The following is a 23694-nucleotide window of genomic DNA, read 5'->3' as shown; positions in this document are numbered from 1 at the left end:
GCAAAGGCTTTGGATACAGGTGAAGCCTCTGCAGACACAAAAGGCCTAGATTTGAATCTGACTCTGCCCCTCATAGCTTTGTGATCTTTGGCAAATTCATAACCCCTCTGAGCCTCACTTTCTTTAACTTGGAATAATCCTAAGGTTGTTGTGGGTACTAAGATAATGTAAACTGTGTGTTTTGCACAGTGCCTAAGAAGTGCCAACTCATCGTTACCTGGTAGAGGGTACTGAATTTAACCCCACTCTGTCACTTGGGTAAGATTCTGTTATTTGGCCAAACCTAATTTTCAGAAGGGTGTATTATCTACATGCCAAAATTGGGGGGTAGGGAAGGCTACTGCATATGACTTGAATGAGCCCCCAAAACCATTCAGTTCTCCTGGGAGAGGGGGAAGAGCCGCAGACTGAAATCCTGTACGTGGCTAAGTGATACTGTGAGAGGAAATCTTTCTGTTTAAGAGGAGTTTGCATTTCAGGCTTTTGGAATAGGGGTTGCACTTGGCAAATAATCCTCAAATCTTCCTTCCTCATTTGCGAATTCGGAATGATAAATCCCTCCTGTGCAGGAGGGAAGTGAGAGCTAGAGAGGTACTTCACAGGGCACCTGACCGAACGCTTGGCAAGGTGGGCCGCGGGGGTGGGGGTGGGGGTCGTTATTATTTTTATTTGCCATGACAGACTCCTCCAGAGAACCCGCTTTCCAACCAGCTCAGAGAACTAAGCATTTCGACTTCCCTTGCCCTGCGCCTGCTTTTCCCTCTCTGCCCCTCAGTTGGCGCCTTCTGTCGTCCTTTTTTTTTTTTTTCTCCCCAAGCCTGTTTCGGGGGCTGCGGCCGCACGGCAGCTCGCGGGTCACATGGCCCGCCGGAGCGCGGGGAGCCCCGCGCCGAAGCCGCGCGGGGAGACGGGGTGAGGCTGCGGGGAGCGGGCAATGGCGCCTCCTTGGAGATGAGGCCAGTCCGCGCGATCCGGAAGACAGCCCTCAGCTGGCGCCGGGAACCGAGCCGACCACCCGCGCGGGCTAGGTAGGTTTGCGCTGCCCGCTCAGGCTCAGTGGCCGGGACGCCCACCCGGGGAGACAGCAGAAAGAGGGGACCGGAGCGGGAGGGGAGGCCGGCGCGCTGAAAGCAGCTGTGATGGCGGCAGCCCGGACAGGGCCTGCGCCTCCCGCCGTGGCGCCGGCCGCTTCCTGCCCGACCCTGCGGGAAGCCCACCCGCGTTCGGGTGTCGGCCCCTGGCTGCCCCGCAAGGGCGTCCACCGCTTGGCCGGGCCGGGGTCAGCGCGGGGAGGAATGACCGTCGCGGCGGGGGCGCCTCCCCAGCGCGGGTCGCGTGCGTTGCGCGGCCAGGCCGGGAGGAAAGGCGCTAGGCGGCCGCGCGCGAGCCCAGGTAAGCCCCCCGCGGCTGCCGGGCCTGGGCCGACCCCTTCGCCTCAGGGCCTCCCGCACGCGCCTTGGGCCTGCCGGGGCACAGCGAAGTCGGCCCTGCCCGCGGGTTGGGTTTCTGTGGGCTACCTCGCAGCCTGGGGCCGGCGGAGGCCGACTCGGCCGAAGGAGGCGCCCCTCCTGGTTCCCAGAATGACCGGCCGAGGGGAGCCGGGGCGGCGGTCGAGGCGGTGGCCTCGGCTTTCGGGTGGGGGACCTGAGGCCCGAGCGCGACGGGGACCGCCCAAGGTCAGCGGCAGATCTGGATCTCAGGCTCTGGTCTTCCGGCCCTATTCCCTTTTCCTAGAGGGACAGCTAGGACCGACTGGGCGTGTCCTGCCCCCCTTCTGCCCCCCTCCTGCCCCTGGGCGTGGCCGGGTCCGCATTGCACTCGCCGCGTACTGGATGTCCGGGGCGTGGGCGCCTGCAGGGTCCGTGTGGCCCAGGCACCCCGCGGCTGCCCCACGCTCTTCCCCGGGGAACAGCGGGGCGGCTTGGAGGATGATCTCACGATGCCGAACCTGAGCAAAACCTGTAGGTGCATGTGCGTCTTTACGTGCAGGAGTATTTCCCCCAGAGGAAATACTGGGGGAATTGCCCTTTCAGGGGTGCATTTCTAGAGTGCACTGCGCCAGATACTCTGAGAGGTAAAAAAAAGAAAGGTGTACCTAACACCTAAAATATTAGAATTTTTTTTTAAGGATAAGCTTATTACAAAACGTTCAGGAAATACAGAAAAATGTAGAGGAAGAAATGAAGATAAAGCCCCATCTTCTGGATTAAATATTTCTGAATCTCCTCTTAAATTTTACATCATTAACAGACAAAATGGCATCTTGTTTTAATTTGCATGACTTTGGTTACCCGCGGGGATGAACACCTTTTCCTCTGTGTACTGGCCTTTTGAATTTGTTGAATGGATCACCTGTCAATTCTTTTGCCTGTTTTTCAGTTGGAGTGTCTTTCTTTTCCTATTTAAGTACTCTTTGTATATTATATATTAAAGTAGTAATTCTCTGTCACTCATTTATGTTTGCACAATTTTCCCCCAGTTTGCTTAACACTGTTTTTGTCATTATTTTGCCTTTAACCACATGTAGATTTCACTTTTTTAGTTACTTAAATCTTTTTCCTTATAGTTTGTGCCAGAGGCTCTCGCAGAGAAAGGCCTTTGTTAACCCAAGTTTATATAAATATTCTACATTTTCTTTAGGCGCTTTTAAGCTTTCATGGTAAAAATTTAAACCTGGAATTTATTCTAGTTTAAGTTGTAAAGTGAAGAGCTCGTTTATTTTCCTGAATGGTTAGCAAGTTGCTGTAAAGCTTTTAAACCCATTGTTTTACCCCTAATTTAAGTTCCTACAGTTATGATGGATTAAATTATTATGGATTTTTGCATCTACCTATGTATCTGTGTATTTTGATGTCTGTGCCATGTTATTTTTGTTTTGTTTTGTTTTTTCCCCTTTTTAAATTATTTTATTTTTTAAATTTGTGCCATGTTATTGTAATTACCAAAGCTTTATAATGGGTTTCAAAACTGGTTATGCAGGTTTTCCCGCATTACCCAGTATCATAATTTTCTCAGCTTTTTAAAAATCAGCTTTACTGAGGTATAGTTTACGTACATTAAAATGCACCACTTGAATGTGTATTTCGATAAGTTTTAATACATTTATTCACCCATGTAACCGCCATCACTATTTAAAATTCTGGCGCACTTCATAAACTTGATGTCACCATTGTACAGGGGCCAGGCTAATTTTCTCTGTCTCTAACAATTTTAGTGTATGTGCCACCAAAGTGAGCATTTCCTGGTAGTTTTTACTGGTCCCAATTTCAGGTGTTCCTCAGAATGCTTTGGTCAAGTTAACCGACCTGCTGTCTGGGCACCATAAGAAACAAAATTGCTATTGGGTTTCTATTGGATTTTTCATAACTAAGGTTCAGAGACCAGGGGCCCTGACTGTCTTGTTCACCATCCCAGCACCTGGGACAGCACTCAATATTTGTTGAATCAAATGCTTATAGAGTGATTATAAATGTAATACAAGCTCTTTGCAGAAGGGTAGAAAGCAAAATAGGTACCCTCCACTCCTCATCCCTTCATCTCTTTCCCACTAAATTATTAAAAAATAAAATAGAGTCATACTGTATATGCTTTTCTACAACTTGCATCAGGATTGTTTGCATCTTCCCTTAAAGACCTAGCTAAGTCAGTATACCTAAACTTTTCTCTTCCTTTTTAATGTCACCATAGTATTCCCTTGTATAGTTAGCTAAAATTCTGTCCTCTATTGCTGGGCTTTTCCCATTTACCTACAGTTTTTTCTTTGCTTATGTCCTTCCCTCCTTCCTTCCTCCCCCTTCCCTAATTCCATCCCTCCTCCCCTCCCTCCTACTGCCCGTACCTTCTCTTTTGCTTTTATTTATTTTTTAACATTTTTTATTGTGAAATATATATACAGGAAAGTGATAAATTTCAAAGTTCAGTTTAACAAGTAGTTATAGAGCAAATTTCTAAGTATACTATAGGTTACAGTTCCTTAATTTCAGGAATTTCCTTCTGGCTGTTCTAATACACTAGAAACTAACAAGAAATATCTATGTAATGATTCAGTAGTGATAATCATTTGTTAAATCCTAGCTTCTCTGTTACCACTCTTCCCCCCCCCCACCCCTCCACCCCCTTTCTCTCTCTCTCTCTCTCTCTCATTTCGATCATTCTCTCAATCTTCAGGGATATTTAGACAGTGACCGTTCTAACTCCATCTTATGGGGTAGGGGAATGCAACAGGTTGTTCTGGAAGAGACTGGTACCTCTAAGTTTCAGGGCCTGTTTGGCATAGAAATAATCTGGAGGTTTTAAGTTTATAAAAAATAAATTTAATAAGTAAAACTGTATAGACTCTTATATAGAACCGTGGGTTTTCTTTAGGGTTTCAGGAATACTGTTGGTTGGAGCTTGGCATACCATGGCAATTTGTAATATCTGGCTGAAGCTTAATAAGAGTAACCTTCAGAATAACTTCTCAACTCTACTTAAAATCTCTTAGCCATTGAAGCTTTAGTTTGTTAAATTTCTTTCCCCCGTTTTGGTGAAGAATGTATTCTTAATCCCTTGATGCCAGGGCCAAGCTCATCCCTGGGTCATGGCCCATATTACCAGAGAAATTTACATCCCTGAAAGTCTTGTCTCAAGTAGTGGGGTTGGGTAATGAGTTTATTTGCAGAGTTTGGCTTGGGAGAGAGAGAGAGGCTGAATTTGAACAACAAAAGAGGTTCTTTGGGGGTGACGCGTAGGCATAATTGAAAGTAAGCTTTGCTTTGCCATTGCAGAAATTAGTTTCATAAGGGCCAATTCCAAGATCAAGGGCTTGGATTATTAAATTAGGAATCCCCAAAGTTTGAGAGAATGGACTTTCTCAGATGGGGAGGTTAATAGTTCCATATTTTTTCTCTAGTCCTTCAAGGGAATTTGCAAATACTTTTTTTTTAAAGTATCATGGTATTACATTTAACCATACCAAATCATCAGATGTCATTCCCTATTCTAGGTTCCTTGTCCTCACTCTCAATTTTAGAAAATTTTCATTGCTCCAGAGAGAGCATATACACAGCCACACAAAAGCATACACAGCCACACAAAAGAGAAAATCCAAAACACCCCATAGCCATTATCCCCCCCCCCCCATTTATTTATCCCCAGAATTGGTGTGGTACTAGTAAGGTATTGCTAGAAATATAGTCCATAGCATGTAATAGGTAATTTTCCCCATATATATCACTCTATTATTAACTCTTTATACACGTGTCTTACATTTGAAGTAGTTCATGCAACAATTTATTTATAGTTATAGTTTTAATTGGTGAGATGCATGATTTTAGACAACCCCTTTCAATCATAGTTACCTTTAATAGGCACTATTACATATAATCCCATAAAATACTACCATTACCTCTATCCATTCCCAAACATTAAAGATCAACTTCATTAACAAATCTGTACATGTTTGGTAATCGCTACCCCTTCTCTAGCTACTGTCTATCTCTAAGGCTCCTATATTCTACATTTTAAGACTCTAAGTTTACGTTTTCTAGGTGGTTCATATTAGTGAAAATATACAGTATTTGTCCTTTTGTGTCTGGCTTATCTCACTCAGCATTGTGTCTTCAAGTTTCATCCATGTTGTCGCATACTTCAGGACCTCATTCCTTCTTACTGCTGCATGATATTCCATTGTATGTATATATACTACATTTTGTTTATCCACTCATCTGTTGATGGACACTTGTTTTCTGTCTTTTGGAAACTGTGAATAATGCTGCTATGAACATTGGTATGCCAATGTCTGTTCTGATTACTGCCTTCAGGTCTTCTGGGTATATATTGATAGTGGAATTGCCAGGTCATAGGGAACGTGATATTTAGCTTTCTGAGAAATCGCTGAACTGTCTTCCACAACAGCTGTACCACTTTACATTCCCACCAGTAGTGAAGAAGTGTTCCATTTTCTCAACATCCTCACCAATATTTGTAGTCATTCTTCATTGCTTGTGTTTTGGGGGTAAAGTCTAAGAAGCTACCTCCTTCCTATCACTAAGTCTTGAAAATGGTTCCCTATATTTTCTTCTAGGAGTTTTATGGTACTGGCTCTTATATCTAGGTCTTTGATCCACTTTGAATTAATTTTTGTATAGGATGTGAGGTAGGGTCTTTTGTATATGGATATTCAGTTCTTCCAGCCCTATTTATTGAAGAGACTCTTCTGTCCCAGTTAAGTGGATTTGGGGGCCTTCTCAAAAATCATTTCACCGTAGTCCGAGGGACCATTTCTGAGCTCTCAATTTGATTCCATTCCTCAATATGTCTATTTTTGTGCCAACATCGCTGTTTTGACTATATTGGCTTTATAATGAGCCTTAAAGTCAATCTTCTTTTTTTTTTTTTTTTTTTCCGGATGTTTTTGGCTGTTTGGGCCCCCTTCCCTTCCAAATAAATTTGGTAACTAGCTTTTTCAAGTCTGCAAAGTAGGTCGTTGGAATTTTGATTCTTATTGCATTGAATCTGTAGATCAATTTGAGTAGAACTGACATCTTAATGACATTTAGCCTTCCTATCCATGAACACAGAATGTTTTCCCACCTATTTAGGTATTCTTTGATTTCTTTTAGCAATGTTTTATAATTTTCTGTGTACAGGTACTTTACAGCCTTGGTTAAATTTATTCCTAGATACTTGATTCTTTTCATTGCTATTGTGGCATGAAATTTTTTTCATAATTGTTCCTTCAGGTCATTACTGGTGTATAGCAGCATTGTTGATTACTGTACATTAGTCTTGTATCCTGCAATTTTGCTTAATTTGTTTATTAGCTCATTAGCTTTGTCATGGGATGTTCCTAATATAGGGTCATGTCATCTGCAAATAATGAGTTTTACTTCTTCCTTTCCTATCTGGATGCCTTTTATTTATTTTTCTTGCCTAATTGCTCTACCTAGAACTTCTAGCACAATGTTGAATAATAGTGGTGGCAGTGGTTTTCCTTGTGTCGTTCCTGCTTCTTAGGGGGAAGGCTTTTGGCCTCTAACTGTTCTGGCTGTGGGTTTTTCAAATATGCCTTTTATCATATTGAAGCAATTTTCTTCTGTTCTTTTTGAAGTGTTTTAATCAGAAAAGGATGATGAATTTTGTCAAATACTTTCTTAGTGTCAATCGAAATGATCATGTGATATTTCCCCTTCGATTTGTTAACATGTTAAATTGCATTGATAGATTTTCTTGTATTGAGCCACCTTTGCAATAAACCCCACTTTGTTGTGATACATAATTCTTTTAATGTGTCATTGGATTCAGTTTGCAATTATTTTGTTGAGAATTACTTCGTCCATATTGATTAGGGAGATTGGCCTGAAGTTTTCCTTTCTTGTAGTATCTTTATCTAGTTTTGGTATTACAATGAACTTATCTTCATTAAATGAGTTAGGTACTGTCCCTTTTTTCTTCAGTTTTTTGGAAGAGTTTGAGCAAGAATAGTGTTAGTTCTTTTTGGAATGTTTGGTAAAATTCCCCTGTGAAGCCATCTGGCCCTGGGCTTTTCTTTGTAGAAAGGTTTTTGATGACTGAATGAATCTCTTTACTTCTGATTAGTTTGCTGAGTTCTTCTATTTCTTCTGATGTCAGTATGGTTGTTTGTGGAACCATAGGAAATTGTCCATTTCATCTAAGTTGTCTTGTTTGTTGGTGTACAGTTGTTCATATTACCCTCATACTTTTTTTTTTCCTTTTTTTCTTCAGAGTCTATGGAAATGACACTTCCCTCTCATTTCTAATTTATTTATTTGCATCCTCTCTCTTTTTGGTTTGTTACACTGGCTAAGGGTCCATCAATTTTATTGATTTTCTCAAAGAACCAACTTTTGGTCTCTATTGTTTTTTGTTGTTGTTGTTGTTGTTCTCCAATTCATTTATTTCTACTTTAATCTTTGTTATTTCTCTTCTTCTATTTGCTTTAGGGTTAATTTAATTCAGGATTTGTTTGCTGTTCTTTCTGTTTCTTCTGGGTGAGCAGTTAAGTCCTCATTTTATTATTCTTCTTCTTTTTAATATAGGCATTTAGGTCAATAAATTTCCCTTTCAACACTGCCTTTGCTGCATCCCAAAAGTTCTGATGTGTTGTATTCTCATTATTATTCAACTCCAGATGAATTTCTCTAGAAGTTTCTTCTTTGACCCAATGATTATTTAAGAGTGTGTTATTTAACCTCCATATAGTTGAGGAAGTTCTGGTTCTTTGGTGGTTATTGATTTTCAGCTTCATTCCATTGTGATTAGAGAAAGTGTTTTTGAATCATTTCAATCTTAGAAATTTATTAAGACCTGTTTTATGCCCCAGCATATGAGCTATCCTGGAGAACATTACATGAGCACTAAAGAAGAATGTGTATCCTGGTGTTTGGAGTGTAATGATGTATATATATTTATTAGGTCTAATTCATTTATCACATTGTTTAGGTTCTATTTCCTTGTTGAGCCTCTGTATGGTTGTTTCATCTATAGAAGAAAGTGGTGTATTATAGTCTCCTACTATTGTTGAGAAACATCTATTGCTCCCTTCAGTTTTGCCAACGTTTGCCTCATGTACTTTGGAGCTCCTTGGGCGCATACACATTTATGATTGTTATTTCTTCTCGGTGAATTGGGTGCATACACATTTATGATAGTTATTTCTTCTTGGTGAATTGTCTCTTTTATTATATGTAGTATACTTCTTTGTCTCGTATAACATCTTTGCATTTAAAATCTATTTTGTCTGATATTGGTATAGCTACTCCTGCTTTCTTTTGATTACAGCTTCCATGGAATATTTTTTCCATCCTTTTGCTTTTAATCTATTTATATCTTTTGGTCTAAGATGAGTCCCTTGTAAACAGCATATCCATGGATCATAATTTCAATCCATTCTGCCAGTCTGTCTTTTAATTAGGGAGTTCAGTCCATTAGCATTCAAAGTTATTACTGTAAAGGCTACTCTTTTTTTTTTTTTATTTTTTATTTTTATTTTTTTAATTTTTTTTATTAATTAAAAAAAGAATTAACAAAACAATTAGAAATCATTCCAATCTACATGTACAATCAGTAATTCTTAATAACATCACATAGTTGCATATTCATCATTTCTTAGTACATTTGCATCGATTTAGAAAAAGAAATAAAAAGACAACAGAATAAGAATTAAAACAATAATAGAAAGAAAAAAAAAAAAAAAAAAAAAAAAAAAACCTATACCTCACATGCAACTTCATTCAGTGTTTTAACATAATTGCATTACAATTGGGTAGTATTGTGCTGTCCATTTCTGAGTTTTTATATCCAGTCCCGTTGTACAGTCTGTATCCCTTCATCTCCAATTATCCCTTCTCTTTTTTTTTTTTTTTTTAATTAACGGAAAAAAAGAGATTAACCCAACATTTAGAGATCATACCATTCTACACATGCAATCATTAATTCTTAACATCATCACATAGATGCATGATCATCATTTCTTAGTACATTTGCATTGGTTTAGAAGAACTAGCAACATAACCGAAAAAGATATAGAATGTTAATATAGAGAAAAAAATAAAAGTAATAATAGTAAAATCAAAACAAAACAAAACAAAACAAAACAAAAACCTATAGCTCAGATGCAGCTTCATTCAGTGTTTTAACATGATTACTTTACAATTAGGTATTATTGTGCTGTCCATTTTTGAGTTTTTGTATCTAGTCCTGTTGCACAGTCTGTATCCCTTCAGCTTCAATTACCCATTGTCTTACCCTGTTTCTAACTCCTGCTGAACTCTGTTACCAATGACATATTTCAAGTTTATTCTCGAATGTCCGTTCACATCAGTGGGACCATACAGTATTTGTCCTTTAGTTTTTGGCTGGATTCACTGAGCATAATATTCTCTAGGTCCATCCATGTTATTACATGGTTCATAAGTTTATCTTGTCTTAAAGCTGCATAATATTCCATCGTATGTGTATACCACAGTTTGTTTAGCCACTCTTCTGTTGATGGAGATTTTGGCTGTTTCCATCTCTTTGCAATTGTAAATAATGCTGCTATAAACATTGGTGTGCAAATGTCCGTTTGTGTCTTTGCCCTTAAGTCCTTTGAGTAGATACCTAGCAATGGTATTGCTGGGTCGTATGGCAATTCTATATTCAGCTTTTTGAGGAACCGCCAAACTGCCTTCCACAGTGGTTGCACCCTTTGACATTCCCACCAACAGTGGATAAGTGTGCCTCTTTCTCCGCATCCTCTCCAGCACTTGTCATTTTCTGTTTTGTTGATAATGGCCATTCTGGTGGGTGTGAGATGATATCTCATTGTGGTTTTGATTTGCATTTCTCTAATGGCCAGGGACATTGAGCATCTCTTCATGTGCCTCTTGGCCATCCGTATTTCCTCTTCTGAGAGGTGTCTGTTCAAGTCTTTTTCCCATTTTGTAATTGGGTTGGCTGTCTTTTTGTTGTTGAGATGAACAATCTCTTTATAAATTCTGGATACTAGACCTTGTAAAGGCTACTCTTGAATCTACTGTCTTATTTGTTTTTTATTTGTCAGATCTTTTTTTTTCCTCTGCCTCTTTTTATCCTTTAAGTTACTCTTACTAATACTCTTCAATTCCGTGCCCTCCTACAGACTTCTCTCACCTATTTTTTTTTCAGCCAACAGAATTCCCTTTAGTATCTCAGCATTTGTCTGTGAAAATATTAAACTCTCCCTCAAGTACAACTTTGCTGGATAAAGAATGTATTGGTTGGCAATTTTTCTCTTTCAGAATTTTAAATATATCATACTACTCCCCTCTTGAGTAGTCCAAACATAAGCATATGTGGCTTCCCTTGTGTGTGGAGAATTGCTTTTCTCTTGCTGCTTTCAGGACTTTCTTCTTCTCTTCAGTATTTGGCAGTCTGATTAGACCCTCGAGTGGGTCTGTTTAGATTTATTCTTTTTGGAGTTTGTTGGGTTTCTTTGATTTGCGTCTTTTATAAGGGTTGGGAAGTTTTCCCCAATTGTCTCCTAAAATAATCTTCCTAACCCTTTACTCTTCTATTCTCCTTCGGGACACCAGTGATTCTTGTATTTGTGTATATTGTGTTGTCCATAATTTCCCTGATATCCAATTAAAATTTTTCCATCTTTTTCGCCATTTGTTCTTTCGTGCATTTGAATACAATTGCCCTGTCCTTTAGTTTGCTTATCCTTTCTTCTGCCTCTTCAAATCTGCTCTTGTGTGTCTTTAATTAGATCAACAGTATTTTTCATTTCTGTCAGATCTTCTACTTTTCTTTTTATTCTTTCAAAATCTTCTTTATGCTCTTCTTGTGTCTTCTTGATATCTTTATGTCTTTAGCTAGCCCATTGATTAGGAAATTTGGATGTACATCTTTGATTAGTTGTTCAAGTTTTCTGTCTCCTCCAGCTTTTTAATTTGGTCATTAGGCTTGGCCATATCTTCTTCCATCTTTATATGCTTTGTAGTGTTCTGCTGGTTTCTCTGCATTTGATCATCTTGATAAGTTTATTTGAAAGTTGACTTCTTTTGCTCACCTAAGATTATTTTATAGTACTTGGGTTTGAGTTGAAGGTCAGAAAAGCAGTTTTTCAGGATGCATTTTTCCTGTCTTCCTAGCAGACAGTGCTCTGGGCCTCCTGTCTCTTCTCACCTATGGCAGCTTGCTGGGCAGAGCCCCAACCTGGCAACAGTCCAGTCATAGCCACCATTCTCCATATGCTGTGGACCTCTGACTCCAGGGGTAGGAGGTGGGCTCTGTGCACCTTGAGTGAAACCCTGCCTGTGGGCACAATGTGTCATGGCACTTCCCAGGTTCCCATGTGGAAAGACCTCAGATTGCAAAACTGAGTTTCCACTTCCCCAGCCAACTCCCACTCCCAAGAGTTTGTTTTAGCCCTGGGTTTGTTTTAGGGCACTCCATTGACAGTTGGGTCATCCGTGTTTCTCAACCAAAACAACGCTGGGTTCCAGTACAGGGGTTGTAGACCAGCTAATGGGTCTGGAGACGCTCTGGAAAGCCCTTTAATTCCCGTGCACTTTGCAGCCTACCCCACAGATGATGCTGTTTGGTAACATAATCATCTTCAGAAGCTCTTTTCTTCCCTCGCTCCTAGGCTGTGTCTGACCAGGCAGGGCTGAAACCGTAGGGTTCCTGTGCCCTCAATTAGCTGGTCAAAATCTGGCTCAATCTAGGGCTGTGTCCCCTACTTTAATTGTGGTGGACGATTTTTCCAGCCGCCAGGTCTGCAGCCATCCCCCAGGAAAGGACCAGGTCTCCTGCTCCTTCTCTCATGGTTAGGGGAAGGGCACCCAGGACCCAGGACTGTAAATACTCTGTCCATGTTTTCTCAGACCCTTCGTCCCTCACTGAACTGGGCCTTGAAATGTCCTCTCCTGTCCCCTGGTCCTCAAACAGTTGATTTGGGTAGACTCTGCCTGACTGCTTGCTGCTTTTAGGGAAGACTTTGTGGTCCCCACTAGTCCTCCATTTTGTAAAATTCGTCCTTGCTTCCCTTTTGTATTCCGCCCTCCCCAGCACCATAAGTCCTGCCATGGGCCCTTGTGGGCTTGGGTCTCCATGTCTGGATATAGGGGGGATCTGGGTCACTGCTGTGAGAGGTATTATGGTCTGAGTCCCCGGTGGGAGGCTCCTGCCTCTGGGTACTTCCAGAGTTTGCGGGACCCAGTCAGGGGAGGGGAAGACTGGCTAGTCTGAATGGAATTTTCTTACCTGATACTTACTCTTTCTTCCATTCAGCTTTTGTAGGATCCTTCTCCAGTCTTTACCTCTCTCCAGAGTTCTGAACAAGAGAAAATAGTCCTTTTTACCATTGAATCTCTGGGGAGAGGTTTTCAGTAGCTGTTTACTACACCATTTTGAGGATGTCAGCCCCCTCTTTTACTTTCTTTCTTCCACAAACAAAGCTGTTGTAGTGAACATTCCTTGTCTATCTTTGTAGCATGTATTGGCATTTCTGTAGAAGTAGAATTTCCTAGAAGTGAATTGCCAAAGGGGATGCACCATCTATACATTTTTATAGATGGTGCCCCAACTTTCCCTCCCCCAAAATTATACCAATTTATATGAAAGTGCCCATTTTGAAGTAACTGGAATTGAGATTATATTAAATATAGAGATTATTTTTGGGGAAGGGACATCTTTCTCCTCTACTACTCAGCATCTCCAAGTAGGAAAATGTTATTTTTTTTCATTTATTAAATACTTTTTTAATGTTCTTCAGTAGTCCTTTTAATATCCTTCAATTTTGTAGTATGTGTATAATCAGCGTATTTCTTGAGTTTATTCCTAGATAGTCTAGTTATGTGTTCATAGGGTTTCTTGTTTTTTGTTTTTGCTATTTTGGCTGAAACTTTTTATTCCATTAATTGTTGATTGATTAGAGAAACACATTTATTTTATATATTGTGCATATGTATGCTTATTAAAAATTATTTTTGTATGTTAATTCTGCTACCAATCACATTCCCAAGGCCTGTTATTTCTAATTTGTTTTCATCTGATTTTCTTGGGCTCTCACCCAATTCTGGATAAGGCAGTTGTACATATTGGCTTGTTCTGTATTTGAATTTCTTGCTTTCCACTTAGTAGCATCTGTTTTGGTTTTTTTGTTTGTTTGTTTGTTTTGTTTTTTTTTGTTTTTCTTATCTAAATAAGATAAGTTCCATTGCTATTTGAGAGTTGCTATTTTGGTCAGAAGAAAGGGTGCAAGGGTCTAGCCACAGCACTTTGGTAAGTGGTAGAGGCTTAATAAGTGGTAGCTATAAATAGATACAATCCAAAGTAGGAAAGGACAAATGAATGTCCTAAGGGAAAAGATCATGTAAAGGACCCCGGGGCTGGAGAAATAAAGAGGGATTATTTCTAGTTGGGAGGAAATCAAGGTTGGCTTTTGGAAGAGGTACCCTTTTGAACAGTTTCTTGAAGTTTGATTTAGCCTGAGCAGGGAGAAGTGTGACGGGAAGGATCATTGGAACTGGACTGAGACGAATCTCAGCAAGAAATCTGGACTTCATTCTACAATTTTTAGGGAATCCTTTATTGATTTTACAGAAAAGAGTGCCATGTTCAGACCTGGGTTTCAGAGTGTCAGAAGGATGCTGAGAATTAATATAAAAGCATTGATCATTTGCACAGTGGCTTATTTTTTTTTAATTCTGATAAAGGGTATTCCTAGCTATCATCTCATTTCATCTTTACTATACCTCCATAAATGAGCTATTCTTTATTTTCCTATTTTTTAGAGAGGAAAAAATAGTCTTGGAGAGGTTAAATGATTTCTTTATATTACAGAAGACCTATTAGAGGGTGGTGCAACCAGAACTGGGCTCAGATATTTGGGCTTCAAACATTTTGCTCATTCTGGAGGTCAGAATTGTCTGTGGCAATCAGCTGGCCTAGAGGTGAGGAGGGGGTAACTAATTAGGGCGTGGCTGTAGGGGGTGGACGTGGGAACAAGGAAGAGCAAAGGTGAGTAAGAGAGACCATGGAGGTAGAATACACAGGATTTGGGAAATGACTGGAGAAGTCAGAGTTTACTAGTTTTGGGGCCCAGGTGCCTGGGAGAGTGGAGGTGCCATCCACGGAGGAGGGTAGGCTTGGAGAAGCATGGACCCCTATTTGCAGAACTAGGGCTGGAATGCTTATTTACTGACACCTAGCCTAGTGTTCTGCCTCCCACACCCCTAAGACTCCATTAATTTAAAATTTCAGAGCTGCACTAAAATAGAGCTGTCATCATCACAACATTTATTCATCTAAGCCTTATATCGTGTCAGCTTATTGGCATCTTTGTCCCTGAGCCCTACATCCTGGATTTGGTAATAAGTAGACTCCAGCTTAGGAAATGGTTGTACCTGCCAGGCACAGATAAGAACTCAGTCCATGCTACATGGTATCTGGCTTGTACAGGTGCACTTGTTACCAGGCCAGCTCACAGATGCCAATATTCCTCCAGTCATTCCACAGTATGGCTGGAGGGTGGGCCTGAGCCAGCGAGGCTGGGGCCCCTGACACCGTGGGTGGCTTGGAATTCTGGGAAAAGGCAATCGGCATTTCAACCTGCAATGCTAGGGACATAGCCTTCCTTCTGTTCCACTTCCCTGATGGGACTGGAAATAAGGAACTCGCTCCCCCAAAGAACCAATACAAAATCCTCTGGTTTTAGCTCTGTTCCTCTAAGGACAGTTTGACTAAAACTGAGTTGACAAAGTGAAATAAAGTTATCAGTAATGTTGACTACTATAACCCTGCTGGGCAGAAATTAATTAAAATCCTTTAAGAAAATGCTTTAAAAGGTAAACAAGAACATGCCTTTGAGTCACTACATAACTCAATCTGCTTGGATGTTAGACAAACCAGTCATTTGATGCTTGAGTGAAGGATCTGATCCCAGCTCACATGGCCCAAGGCGGTGTGGTAGATTCTGTTATTGTCCAAAGTATTTTCAGCTCTTTTTTTAAACTTTTTTTTAATTAAAAAAAAAATTAACAAACAAAACATTAAGATATCATTCCATTTTACATATACAATCAGTAGTTCTTAATATCATCACATAGTTGCGTATTCACCATTTCTTAGAACATTTGCATCAGTTTAGAAAAAGAAATAAAAAGACAACAGAAAAAGAAATAAAACAATAACAGAGAAAAAAAAAGATTATACATACCATACCCCTTACCCCTCGCTTTCATTTACTACTAGCATTTCAAACTAAATTTATTTTAACATTTGTTCCCCCTATTATTTATTTTTATTACATATGTTCTACTCTTCTGTTGATACAGTAGCTAAAAGGAGCATCAGACACAAGGTTTTCACATTCACAGAGTCTCATTGTGAAAGCTATATCATTGTTCAATCATCATCAAGAAACATGGCTACTGGAACACAGCTCTACATTTTCAGGCAGTTCCCTCCAGCCTCTCTGCTACATCTTGAACAACAAGGTGGTATCTACTTAATGCATAAGAATAACCTCCAGGATAACCTCTCAACTGTTTGGAATCTCTTAGCCATTGACGCTTAGTCTCATTTCACTCTTACCCCTTTGGTCGAGAAGGTTCTCTCAATCCCTTGATGTTAATTCTCAGCTCATTCTAGGGTTTTTCTCAGTCCCTTGATGCTGAGTCTCAGCTCATTCCAGGATCTCTGTCCCACGTTGCCAGGAAGGTCCATATCCCTGGAAGTCATGTCCCACGCAGAGAGGGGGAGGGTGGTGAGACTGCTCGTCATGTTGGCTGGAGAGAGAGGCCACATCTGAGCAACAAAAGAGGCTCTCTTGGGGGTGACTCTTAGGCCTAAATTTTAAGTAGACTTGACCTATCCTTTGTGGGGTTAAGTTTCATATGAACAAACCTCAAGACTGGGTGCTCAGCCTATAGCTTTGGTTGTCCACACTGCTTGTGATAATATCTGAATTCAACTTGGGGAAGTTGAATTTCTCCCCACTCTCACCATTCCCCGAAGGGGGCTTGCAAATACTTTTCCAGTCACTGATCAAATCACTCTGGGATTCATCGGGGCATCACTCTGGACAAACCAACAAAATCTCATGTGCTACCTGAGATTCCAAGTACTTAGGACATTCAATCAAAACTATCTGCATGAGTTATATTAGGAAATGCTCTAGTCAAAATATAAATTTTGTAACAAATAAACATTTTTTGCTTTAGTCTCACACATAAGGTGACATTTTAAAGTATTAATTATCTATTTTCAGCACCCTGCAATAATGACATTCCTTTGTTCTTCCTCATGCAAAAACATTTTTAAAATTTGTACAGTGTACATTTCACTATTATTATACACTCTAGGTATTCCTAGATTATACCATCTTGATCTTTACCATCTATCTTTCTTTCTGATTTCATTTATGTCCCCAGCCCTCCTCCCTCTATCATTCTCACATGCAGTTTCATTCAGTGTTTTAACATAATTACATTACAGTTAGGTAGTATTGTGCTGTCCATTTCTGAGTTTTTATATTCAGTCCTGTTGTACAATCTTTATCCCATCAGTTCCAATTACCCAATATCTCACCCTATTTCTATCTCCTGATGGTCTCTGTTACCAAGGAAATATTCCAAGTTTATTCACTAATGTCAGTTCATATCAGTGAGACCATACAGTATTTGTCCTTTTGTTTCTGGCTAATCACACTCAGCCTAATGTCCTTAAGGTCCATTCATGTTGTTACATACTTCATAACTTTATTCTGTCTTACAGCTGCACAATATTCCATCTTATGTAAATGTCACAGTTTGTTTAGCCAACTGTCTGTTGATGGACATTTTGGCTGTTTCCATCTCTTGGTAATTGTTAATAATGCTGCTATAAACATTGGTGTGTAAATGTCCATTTGTGTCCTTGGCCTCGTGTCATTTGAGTAGAGACAGCATATAGATGGGTCCTGTTTTTTAATCCATTCTGCCAGACTATGTCTTTTGATTGGAGAGTTTAATCCATTAACATTCAGTGTTATTACTGCATGGGTAGTACTTTCTTCTACTATTTTGCCTTCTGGATTTTATATGTCATATCTAATTTTCCTTCTTTTTACCTTTACTCATAGTCTTCCTTTCTACATTCTTCTCCACACCTCTCTCTTCTGTCTTCATATCTGTCTCTAGTGTTCCCTTTAGTATTTCTTGCAGAGCTGGTCTCTTGGTCACAAATTCTCTCAGTGATTTTTTGTCTGAAAATGTTTTAATTTCTCCCTCATTTCTGAAGGACAGTTTTGCTGGATATAGAATTCTTGGTTGGCAGTTTTTCTCTTTTAATAATTTAAATATATTATCCCACTGTCTTCTCGCCTCCATGGTTTCTGCTGAGAGATCTGCACATAGTCTTATTGGGCTTCCCTTGTATATGATTGTCATGGTTAGGGACAGGTGTCAACTTGGCCAAGTTGTGGTACCTGTTCATCTGATTGGGCAAGCGCTGGCCTGTCTGTTGCAATGAGGACATTTCATAGGATTAGGTCATGATCACGTCAGCTACATCCACAGCTGATTCCATTTGTAATCAGCCAAAGGGGAGTGTCTTCTGCAATTAGTGATGCTAAATCCAATCATGGGAAGCCTTTTAAGGAGGACTCAGAGGAGACAGGTTCCATTCCTGCTTTGGCTGGTGAGCCTCTCCTGTGGAGTTCGTCCAGGCCATCTGTATTAGTTAGGGTTCTCTAGAGAAACAGAATCAACAGGGAACACTTGCAAATATAAAATTTATAAAAGTGTCTCACGTGACCGTAGGAACGCAGAGTCCAAAATCCACAGGGCAGGCTGCGAAGCCGATGACTCCAATGGATGGCCTGGATGAACTCCACAGGAGAGGTTCGCCAGCCAAAGCAGGAATGCAACCTGTCTCCTCTGAGTCCTCCTTAAAAGGCTTCCGGTGATTAGATTTAGCATCACTAATTGCAGAAGACACTCCCCTTTGGCTGATTACAAATGGAATCAGCTGTGGATGTAGCTAACGTGATCATGACCTAATCCTATGAAATGTCCTCATTGCAACAGACAGGCCAACGCTTGCCCAATCAGATGAACAGGTACCACAACTTGGCCAAGTTGACACCTGTCCCTAACCATAACACCATCCATTGGAGTCATCGGCTTCGCAGCCTACCCTGTGGATTTTGGACTCTGCGTTCCTACAGTCACGTGAGACACTTTCATAAATTTTATATTTGCAAGTGTTCCCTGTTGGTTCTGTTTCTCTAGAGAACCCTAACTAATACAATGATGGATTGCTTTTCTCTTGCTGCTTTTAAGATCCTCTCGTTCTCTTTGACCTCTGACATTCTGATTATTAAATGTCTTGGAGTATGTCTATTTGGATCTATTCTCTTTGGGGTATGCTGCTCTTCTTGGATCTGTAATTTTAAGTCTTTCATAAGAGTTGGGAAATTTTCAGTGATAATTTCCTCCATTAATATTTCTCCTCCTTTTCCCTTCTCTTCTCCTTCTGGGACACCCACAACATGTATATTCGTGCACTTCAAATTGTCTTTCAATTCCCTGAGTCCCTGCTCATATTTTTGCATTTTTTTCCCTATAGTTTCTGTTTCTTGTCAGATTTCAGATGTTCCATTTTCCAGTTCAGAAATCCTATGTTCTGTCTCTCAAAATCTGCCACTGTACGTTTCCATTGTTTTTTTCATCTCTTCTACTGTGTCTTTCATTCCCATAAGTTCTGTGATTTTTTTTTTCAGACTTTCAGTTTCTTCTTTTTGTTCTTTCCTTGCCTTCTTTATATCCTCCCTCAATTCATTGATTTGGTTTTTGATGAGGTTTTCCATGTCTGTTTGTACATTCTGAATTAATTGTTTCAACTCCTGTATGTGATTTGAATTGTTGGTTTGTTCCTTTGACTGGGCCATATCTTCAATTTTCCTAGTGTGATTTGTTATTTTTTGCTGGTGTCTAGGCATTTAATTACCTTAATTAGTTTACTCTGGAGATTGTTTTCACTTCTTTTATCTAGGATTTTCTTGCTGGATGAATTTGTTGTCTATCTGTTCTTTGACATGCCATTCAGCTTTATCTGGACCTTTAGCTTAAGTTTTGTTTAACAGAGGAGAATTTTTCAGTTCTTGTTTTCTTGTTTCTTGCCCTGCTTCTGTGGTGCCTTCCCCCCACACACACTTAGGAGGGTCTACTTATATATTATAGACCCCAGCCAGATTTTCCTAGACCAAACTGGCCTCCTATCAGGAGGAAAGAGTCACCTGTGTCGGTTTTCCCTGAGGGTGAGACCCAGCAGGTTGAAAAACTTTCCTGTGAAGTCTCTGGACTCTGTTTTTCTTATCCTGCCCAGTATGTGGTGCTTGTCTGACTGCAGATCCCACCAGCATAAGATGATGTGGTACCTTTAACTTTGGCAGACTCTTCCTGCTGGGGGCATGGTGGAGACAGAGGAGAGGTTGTAGGCTGGTTTTAATGGCTTCAAATTACCAAGCCCTGGTGTCTCAATTCCTTGATGGAGGGATTCCACCTGAGTTGGGCTTCACCTTTCCCCTGGGGAAGGCACAGGCTCCAGGCCTGCTCCCAAAAGAGCTCACTTCTCCCTATGCCTGGGGCAGTTGCAGCCTGAAAAGTCCTGCTGCTGTATCCAGAGGCAGTCAAGCCTTTGTAGATACACAACCACAAAAACCTGTTTCCTTCTTTTTTTCCCCCTCCCTTTTTCTGTCAGTCCTGTCCCCTTGGCGCCAGGGCAAAAATGAGCAACCTCTGCTTTGATCAGGTTCACCTAAGCTGGGGGCCTATTTTTAGTTGTCAGAATTTGTTAATTAGTTCCACAATTGGCGTTTGATTGTGCCCAGTCCCTGCTGCTGGTAAAGTTCTTTCCTTTCCCTTCTGGGAAGCGGCCTGTGGGTGAGGGGCGCTGGCCGCCGCAGCTTTGGGAACTCACAGTTTGGGGGGGTGCTCGCAGCTGGTCCAGCTCGTCCAGACTGGGGTACGCTGTGTGTCTGGTCACTGACGTGGCCCCAGGAGCTGTTCTGTACTGTTTCTGGTTATTTAGTAGTTGTTCTGGAGGATGAACTAAAACGCGCATGTTGTTAAGCCGCCATCTTGACCTGGAAACGTATTTTCAGCTCTTGAAGGAACGTATGTTTCTCCCATCATTGACTTCAGGCTTGACCATGTGTTTTGGAACCCCCTTTTTTAGAGAAAAAAGTATATTACCCTGCCCTTCTGAACTCAAGAGTAATTACATGGCTTGCTTTAATCAATGAAATGTGGGGGGAAATGATGCCCATCAGTTTTGAGCAAAGGCTAGAGAGCCATCTCATGGCTCATTCTCTCCCTCCTTCCTTCTCCCACAATCCAGCAATGCTCAGGAAAGAAGCATTTCCATCCGCCTAGGTCCTGGACTGCAGACAACATGGGACAGAGAATCACAGTTGACCCCTGATGGACAAGTAACATGATCAAAAATTAAATCGTAGTTCTTATAAACCACTGAGGTCTGGGGGTCATATTGCAGGCTATCCTGATCCTGTAATGATGTGAGGGTCTAGGCCTGATGCCCTCTGAGCATTCTAGAAACTTCGGAATCTTGGAGCCAATTGTTAGATCCTTTCTTTTCTCTTGAGGGCTTAAAATTGGCCTGCTTCCTTCATTTTCAACTGAATCTTCACTGTAACTTCTTTCTGCACCGTGGGAGGAGTATGCTTCCCTGCCTCATTGCAGTAGGTCAGTAAATAACGAGCAGACTCGATTTACAGAGTACTTAAGGCTGTGAACATACCTGTTTGATGTGACTTGGCCTTTTGGGCACCTCCCATCCACCACGAGAAGAGAATGAGCCAGATGACTATTGTTCAGCAAATTGTCCTGGAATGAGAGATACGTTGTAATGACTTGAATCCATCCTGTACCCTGGAGTTGAACCCAGCTGAGCCTGTTTTCCGCAGACATGTGAGCAAGAAATGCATGTTATTATTGTAAACCATGAAGATTGGGTTTACATTTATCATCCTAGCAAAAGAAGGGACCATGTGTCTTCATCTTTGTATTACTCGCACCAAGTACAGGCCTAGTAGGCACTTAGGAAATTTGCACACCAGAACCAGATCCCTTTTCTTCCTTATGTTCAGTCTCAAAGCCATATGTTTCAAGTATTTGTTTTTGAGATATGAATGATTTTATTGCCCTACCCTAAGGAAACTGCTTGGGATTAAAGGTCTTCTCTCTTTCATTGTGAGCCACTTCAGTCTCTGTCCCACCTCCCAGAAGGAAGAGAGAAACAGGAAGCCTGGAATGTGTTCTCTAGTATGGTGCTGTCGGGGGCAGGAGCAGGGCTTTAAAAAGAAAAAAAGACACAGGTAAATTTAATTCTGCTAATAAATTTTACTTATGCCAATATATTGAAACTATTGGTTTTTTTCAGTATGTAACCAACATAAAAAATTAATGAGGTATTTATGCTCTACTTTTCATACTAAGTCTTTGAAATCTGATGTACACAGCCCCTGCTTTTGCTAGGGTGATAAATGGCCCCAATCTTCATGGTTTACAATAACAACATGCATTTCTTGCTTAAGAGTCTGTGGATAGCAGTGGCTCATGGGGCTGGAACCAAACCCAGAAAGGAGCACCACAGATGTCTCTTCTAGGATCTGCACCCTTTTAATCTTTACTGCCCCAAATAAACAGTGAAATTTAAGGAGAAACATTTGTGCTCATGTTGTAAACCTAGCTTCAAGAAGTCCTCTTCCCTTCTGTCTGCCTGAAACATACAAGCCTCTTTTGCTCAGAAATTATGGAGCCAGCCCTGCAGGGACTTGGCTCCTCAGCAAGATCCTGAAAAAGAAAGTAGGAGGCCACTGAGCTGGAAGGACATGGTGCTTTGTGGGCCTCTTCAGTCTTATCTGGGATTAAGGGCATGCCCTTAATGTTTTGTTTGTTCAATAGATATTTATGAACTGTCATGTGAGGCTGGTAGTGCTACATGCTGGGGACAGCATGGTGATTAAGACAAACAGACAGACAAGCTCTGTGTCCTCCATGAGAGTGTATTAAAATGGAGGAGGAAGCCCAAAGCAAGGGCTTGGAATGAATCAAGCAAGCTATTGTTAATGGATAATATTGGCCTCCGGCTAGTGATAGTTATATTAAATATACTACAATTTTAAATTTATTTTAAGTTAGTACCATTAAGTGGAAAGGTACAAATATAATGAAACTATTGGTTTTTTCAATATGCAACCAATATAAAAAATTAATGAGGTATTTATGCTCTACTTTTCATACTAAGTCTTTGAAATCTAATATACACTCATGGCACATCACAATTTGGACTAGCCACGTCTCAAGTGCTCAAAAGCCACATGGGGCCAGTGGCTACCATATTGGACAGGGAATAGCGAGATGCTTTAATGTTCTTTTGGATCACTAATTATGTTAAGCTCTTGCCCAACTCATGGCCTTTGCTCATGTGAAAAGTTTCCATCCCATCCCAGGCCTTAAGCCAACTAGTTCCTGTCCCCAGAGGCAAAGTTACCAGTTTCTTGAGTCTCCTTTTAGAAATAGCCTCTGCATATGCATAAATGAGCAAGCACATAGGTATATGTACATCTCCTACCCATTTTACACAAGTAATAACCACACTTTTCCTACTTCTTCTTTAAACTGAAAATATATCTTTAAATGCTTTCCATATCTGATATAAAGAGTTTGCTTATTTTTAATGGCCACTTGGTATTCCATTGTTTGGAGATACTTTAATCTATTTGACCTTCCCTCGATTAGTGGGCCCTTGGCAATATTTTATTATTATAAACAAGGCTGTAAGTCATTTCTCACATGTGAGAATATATATGCAGGAAAGAGTCTTAGACATGGAATTGTTGGGTCAATAGTTTTGATAGATACTTCCAAATAACTTTCACAGAGGACGAGTCAATTTATAGTCCCATTAGCAAAATAAAAGCATGCCTATTTATTGGATCCTACTTTACATGGGACAGGGACATCCATGAAGGATGACAGAGCTAGCTATGCGAAGAAGCAGGGAAGGTGGGGGAATAAGAATGTTACAGCAGTCACATGAGCAAAGGCCATGAGTTGGGCAAGAGCTTAACATAATTAGTGATCCAAAAGAACATTAAAGCATCTCGCTATTCCCTGTCCAATATGGTAGCCACTGGCCCCATGTGGCTTTTGAGCACTT

At 40.7% G+C, this 23694-nt stretch overlaps 1 protein-coding gene, 1 long non-coding RNA gene and 1 other non-coding gene across 6 annotated transcripts in view; 1 reads left to right on the top strand and 2 right to left on the bottom strand.

Moving 5' to 3' along the window:
• Positions 1 to 529: 529 nt before the first annotated feature.
• PGAP4 (post-GPI attachment to proteins GalNAc transferase 4) overlaps positions 530 to 23694 on the top strand; it is a 29771-nt gene continuing 6606 nt past the window's right edge. Inside the window, exon 1 of one of the 4 annotated variants that reach the window (XM_077140543.1) lies at positions 530 to 627. The gene's annotated coding sequence lies outside the window, so the exon portion shown is untranslated. Of the gene's footprint in view, positions 628 to 861; positions 1029 to 1809; positions 1962 to 21492; positions 21848 to 23694 lie in introns of those variants that run through there. The other 3 variants (XM_077140525.1, XM_077140533.1, XM_077140553.1) reach the window with 3 other exon arrangements.
• LOC143675325 (U6 spliceosomal RNA) lies at positions 3134 to 3238 on the bottom strand. Its single transcript, XR_013171556.1, has one exon. It is a non-coding gene; the product is annotated as a U6 spliceosomal RNA (small nuclear RNA).
• The window catches only part of LOC143666939 (uncharacterized), a 29525-nt gene continuing 21437 nt past the window's right edge, over positions 15607 to 23694 (bottom strand). The window contains exons 2-3 of the long non-coding RNA XR_013167781.1: positions 21271 to 21356; positions 15607 to 16256 (exon numbers count right to left, since the gene is read on the bottom strand). This is a non-coding gene — a long non-coding RNA (uncharacterized LOC143666939). The remainder of the gene's footprint in view (positions 16257 to 21270; positions 21357 to 23694) is intronic.

This window comes from Tamandua tetradactyla, chromosome 2 (genome assembly GCF_023851605.1).
Source record: "Tamandua tetradactyla isolate mTamTet1 chromosome 2, mTamTet1.pri, whole genome shotgun sequence".
Lineage (NCBI taxonomy): Eukaryota > Metazoa > Chordata > Mammalia > Pilosa > Myrmecophagidae > Tamandua > Tamandua tetradactyla.
This window is presented reverse-complemented; position numbering and strand designations above follow the sequence as displayed.